Source organism: Vulpes lagopus, chromosome 18 (genome assembly GCF_018345385.1).
Source record: "Vulpes lagopus strain Blue_001 chromosome 18, ASM1834538v1, whole genome shotgun sequence".
Classification (NCBI taxonomy): domain Eukaryota; kingdom Metazoa; phylum Chordata; class Mammalia; order Carnivora; family Canidae; genus Vulpes; species Vulpes lagopus.
The window spans coordinates 28,157,248-28,162,332 of record NC_054841.1 but is presented as its reverse complement, the minus strand read 5'-3'; positions in this window follow the sequence as shown (position 1 = coordinate 28,162,332).

Sequence of the window (5,085 nt, the reverse complement as noted above, 5' to 3'; positions counted from 1 at the left end):
GTGCAGCCACAGAGGAGAGGTGGTTTATTTATTTTCTATTATTTATTTTTTTAAGATTATTTATTCATGAGAGACAGAGAGAGAGAGGCAGAGACATAGGCAGAGGGAGAAGCACACTCCACGTGGGGAGCCTGATGCGGGACTCGATCCCAGGACCCCGGGATCACAACCTGAGCCAAACGCCGACACTCAACCACTGAGCCACCCAGATGCCCCAGGAGAGTTGGTTTAAGTAATCTCTACACCCAGTGTGGGGCTTAAAGTCATCACCCCGAGATCAAGAGTCACATGGTCTACTGATTGAGCCAGCCAGTCACCCAGAGGAGAGTTTCTTATGCTCACAGGTCCTAGAGACAGGAGGTTTGAAGGATGTTCAGGACCTCATGGAAAAACACTGGGATAGGTTGGAGGCAGAAGATGGGGGGAGGGTGCTTGGGCCATGACCTTTATTGGGGTTTCCTTGGGAAAGGCAAGACAGGGCAAGGCGAACAGTTTAGGGTTGGTTAGTTTGAATAATTGTAGCGGGCTCTGGGCTATACAGGTGGTCTCTGGTTGCCGGATAGCTGGCCCTGGGATGATTAAGGAGAAGAATATTGCTTCCTGGGGCCCCAGATCTAGATGTCCAAACATCCAAATGTCCAAACCAACTATATGTGGTGCCTGCCTTAGGACCAGCAGAGGCCCAGGTGATGCTGGGCTGGCCCTTTGTTGGATCTTAGCACGTTTGACATGACTGGCCGAGACTGCTTATTGCCCACCCAAAATCCACATTCCCCTTGTTCCCTCCTAACAGAACCCCAATATTACCTGGCAGAGTGCCCAGCCCACAGACTGCAATTCCTAGATCCCCATGTAGCCGTTTGGCTATGCAACTAAATCCTTACCACCTGACTAAATAGGCAGGCTTCCTGGAGGAGGCTGACTCAGTGGGAGGTATTGTTTTTGTTCTGCTCCCACCTTCCCACTGCCTGGAATGTAGCTGTCATGTCTGCAGCACGGACAGCCACCTTGGGTTGTGTAGGGAGTACCCTGTGAGTGCAAAGATTGTGAAGAGTGGGAAGATGTAGCATATAATGAATGCCTCATAAAATATCCTATAATAAATGGACTCTTCGAGGGGGATGTTCTGTGTGTTCTTTGTGGCTTTGTGCCCAGCCAGAGAAGCCCTGCAATATCAGGTAAGTCACAGGAGGGCCTTGAAAGAGGGCATTTCTGGGTAGGTTGAGGGAACTGGGGACATCTTTTCCAGGCAAGTGGGGAAACAGGGCTCTGACCATACATTCTAGAGATTTCTTCACCTTTGTTCTGCCCCAGGCCCACTGGAACCCCCATACGCCCCCTCCACAGCCTTCCCCAGGGCTACCTCTCTGCCGGGCAAATGTAATCAGAGGGAGAGGTTTTCCCAGCTAGCTCTCCTTGCAGTCTTTAGGGCGGCCAGGATGTGGGGCAGATGGGAGAAGTCCAGTGGCAAGGGACGCGACTGCACTGTGCGCCAGACAGGCACCCAACCATACTCAGGTCTGTCATCTATAAAATGGGGCAATAAGACGGGCCCGGCTCCCCTCTCACAGGGCCCAGGGATTATCCTCCCCTGAGCCAGGAGGCCTGCAGGAGGCGGGGGGACAGGTGAGCTTGCAGCCTGGTTCGGTGGGCTACTCTCAGCCACAGGAAGCACAGAGTGATGACCTGGGGGCCGGAGGTCAGAGTCCCAGTCTGATGGACTTGGGCTCACCAGCGCAGCCCACCACCCACAGGAACCTGAGCTGTCTCATTTGGTAGAGCGGGCATTATTCCCGTAGGGAGGGATAGAGGCTGGAGGGTGCAAACCACTTAATGCTCTGCCCGGCCCATGACAGCTCACAACAACGGCTGCCTCTTCCCTGCCTGCTCTTCTCGGACCTCTCCCATTTTCCTTGGCTGCCCTGTTTAAAGCCGGTTTCCCATGTCAGGTGCACCCCCCCCACCTGGTGATGCTTCCAGTAGAGGAGCCCCAGTGTGCCATGCTTGCTTTGCTGTGACGCTCTACCTACCAGTCACACCTGCCCCCTGCACAGACCTTTGAAGGAATCCATGACCCAAGGAGGCTGGGGCACCCAGACCCATTCTGGTGGTGTCCACATCCAGTTTCTGGAGTCATCAGGGACAGGGACGGAGGCCTGCAGGGACTGAGCGAGTCTGGGCGTCAGCAGGACAGGCTGCCCAGTCGGTGTCCCGCGCAGGGGGCTGAGGCCATGAGAGCTCCCGGCTGGGTTGTCTGACCCTATGAGCCCGCAGCCTCCACAGTGGTGTTCAGTGAGTTCCTGTCCTGCTGACGTGACCCACAGCCGGTCTGTGTTGGGTGCAACCACAAACCCCCCGCGGATCTCTCCCCAAGGCCCGAATGCCAACCCTCCCCCTGAGGCTGTTCCCTGAACTGCTGGCCCTCCCCCGCCCCACACAAACTGCTTATGTGTTTAGTTGCTTTTTTCTGTGCCTTTGGCCAAGAAGCTTAGCTGGAGTGACCAGCTTTTGCCTGGAAATTACAAAATTGGACCCAGGCCTGTATCCAGGCTGGCATATCTATGGGAGTTCACATTTGCAAGGGGAAAGCACTCAGGTCAGTACCCTATTCTGTGACTTACCACATGTGGGTCCTTGGGCCCAGAGCGTACCTCTGGACCTCAATTTCCTTTTCTATTACAACACTCCAGCAGTTGCTTTTTGATATGTTTTGGAGTTTAAAGGAGGTCAGGGATGGGAAACCCCACACTACATGCCTCATACCCAGCACGTTGTTGGCATGGGATTGAAGAGAAACTGGGTCAGGAAGAAGGAATAAAGCACTAGTGCTCATGTAGTTACATCAGAATCACCTGAGACAGAAGTCAAATGCAGATCCCTGGGCCCCACTCCCAGAGTTGGATGTACCAACTCGAGGTGCCCCTGGGATCTGTATTTTTTGGTATTTGAAAAAAAAATTTTTTAAGTAATCTTTATACCCAGCGTGGGGTTCAAACCCATGATCCTCAAGATTAAGAGTTGCCCACTCTTACTGACTGAGCCAGCCAGGTGGCCCTATAATCGGTATTTTTAACATACATCCCCCTAGAGGTCTGTGCTGTGGATGGCTGGGGCCACTACTTTTGGAATAATAATACAGGACCCAGTGGGAAGCAGATGGCTGGGCCAACAGAGTAGTGGGGTGTAGGGTCCCTGACATTAGCTTCACTCTTACTAGAAACTTCTATAGCAGCCATATCAGGGACAGTCCAACCTGGATTTATGTTCCAGAAAGGATGCAGCTAATTTCTGTATGTTTGATCTTTGATCACATTTACAACTGTAATGGACACATTTTTTTCTCACTTGGATAAAGGAGTAATTCAATAACGTGGCTATCCTAAGTCCAAATTTAGTTAGCACCTCCCAAGGATCAGGCAAGCACTTTCATCTGTGTGGATAAATACAAAGTGAAATTATTCTCCTCATCTCTCACGTGGGACACTGAGACTCAGAGAGGTGAAGTCACTTGCATGAGGCCACACAGCCCGAGTAGGGATTTGAGTCCAGGCAGGCTGGGATTCCACAGCCCATACAATAAGCTGTGCCCCTTCAAGATAACACTTTGGGGGATCGTGTGGTAGCTAGAGCTTGGGGTCTCAGACAGGTGCTGTGTTTCCAGGAACGGGGCTGAAGTGTTGGATGGGACCAACTGGGGTACAAGTATGAGGGAGTGTGGGACGTCAGCCCCCAGACCTCTGACTCACTAGGGCCACTGGCTACCGTGTGGTATATCTATGACTCAGCCGTTCGGGGATGGGAAAGACTCTGAGGCCAGGCAGCTCTGTTGGGTTCACCACCAAGGTCTGGCCTTACCACGCAGGCTGTGTGGCCTGGTTCACTCTCTAAATCTGGGGGCTGCTGGGAAGAATATGAGATTGGGTTATGCCCCACACCCAGCATGCAGAGGAGCTGTGAACAGCACCTGCAGTCCTCATACTGTGGTATGGGCGCAGGCGCGGGCACCTAACTGGGCTCATGCCACCTAAGCAGGCTCGTGCCACACCACCCAGAGTCCAAGCTGAGAGTAGGAGCACCCAGCTGGTGCTTCTCTCTGCCTGGCAACCATTCCCCCTTCTTCCAGAAAGAGCACTTATGTTTCTCTAACTTGCAGCCACACCGACTCCATGAGGAAGTCAGAAACTGGCATTTGCTGCATGTGAGCTGCGTCCTAGGCTCTGCCCAGGCTTCCTTCATCTCACCCTCAGGATGAGCCCAGAAAGTAGGTACCAGTACTCCCATCTGTAGGTGTGGAAATGGAAGCTCAGAGAGGTGTACGAAATGTGCTACGTCACAGGCCCCGGCTTTGGATCTGATGCCCCAGAACGGACCATCTTCTAAATAAAAGTGAGCCACTGCGTTTACCAGGAGGGGCATTTGTTCATTCAGCAAACACGAGATCCCACTATGGGCCAGGCCTTGGTGCTAGGCCTTAGGGACAAGGACCATGCAGCCGAGCCCCTGCCCTCAGGGAGTGCCCATTCCAGATGGTACAGGTGTCCTTCCACAGGCCAAATCCAAGTGGCAGTAGCTGTCTGCAACATTATTGGGAGAGGATCCTGAGCCACCTCTGGGCTCAGTGGGAAGGGGAGTAAGGTAGTGGCTGATTACTCAGGTCCCCCAGGGCAATCCTAGGGAGTTTCTGAGTGTAAACTGCCTAGTGGCTACCCATGTCTTAGACTTCTGAGGATTGCTCAAACAAATGTGGAACGTAGCAGAAATATATCCTGGTTGGAGCACAAGTTCCAATTTTTATTTTGAAAATGGCCAATGCCCATCTAATAACTAAGCCTTGCCAGTGCAATTTCGGGTCTAACTTGCAGACTGATGATGTACACAGAGGAGGATAGTCGGATCCAGAGGTCAGAGGCTGGGGAGGCCAGATAGATGGGGATGACCAGGGTGCATTCCTGGAAGAGGAGCTCAGAGATCTGGTGGGGGGCAGGGGAGGCATTCCAGAAGTAGCAGGCAGGCAAGGGGATGGAAGTGTGAGGTGGGTGTGAGATGGGGGTAGACTCCACCTGAAAAGACAGTAATGGGGACAGG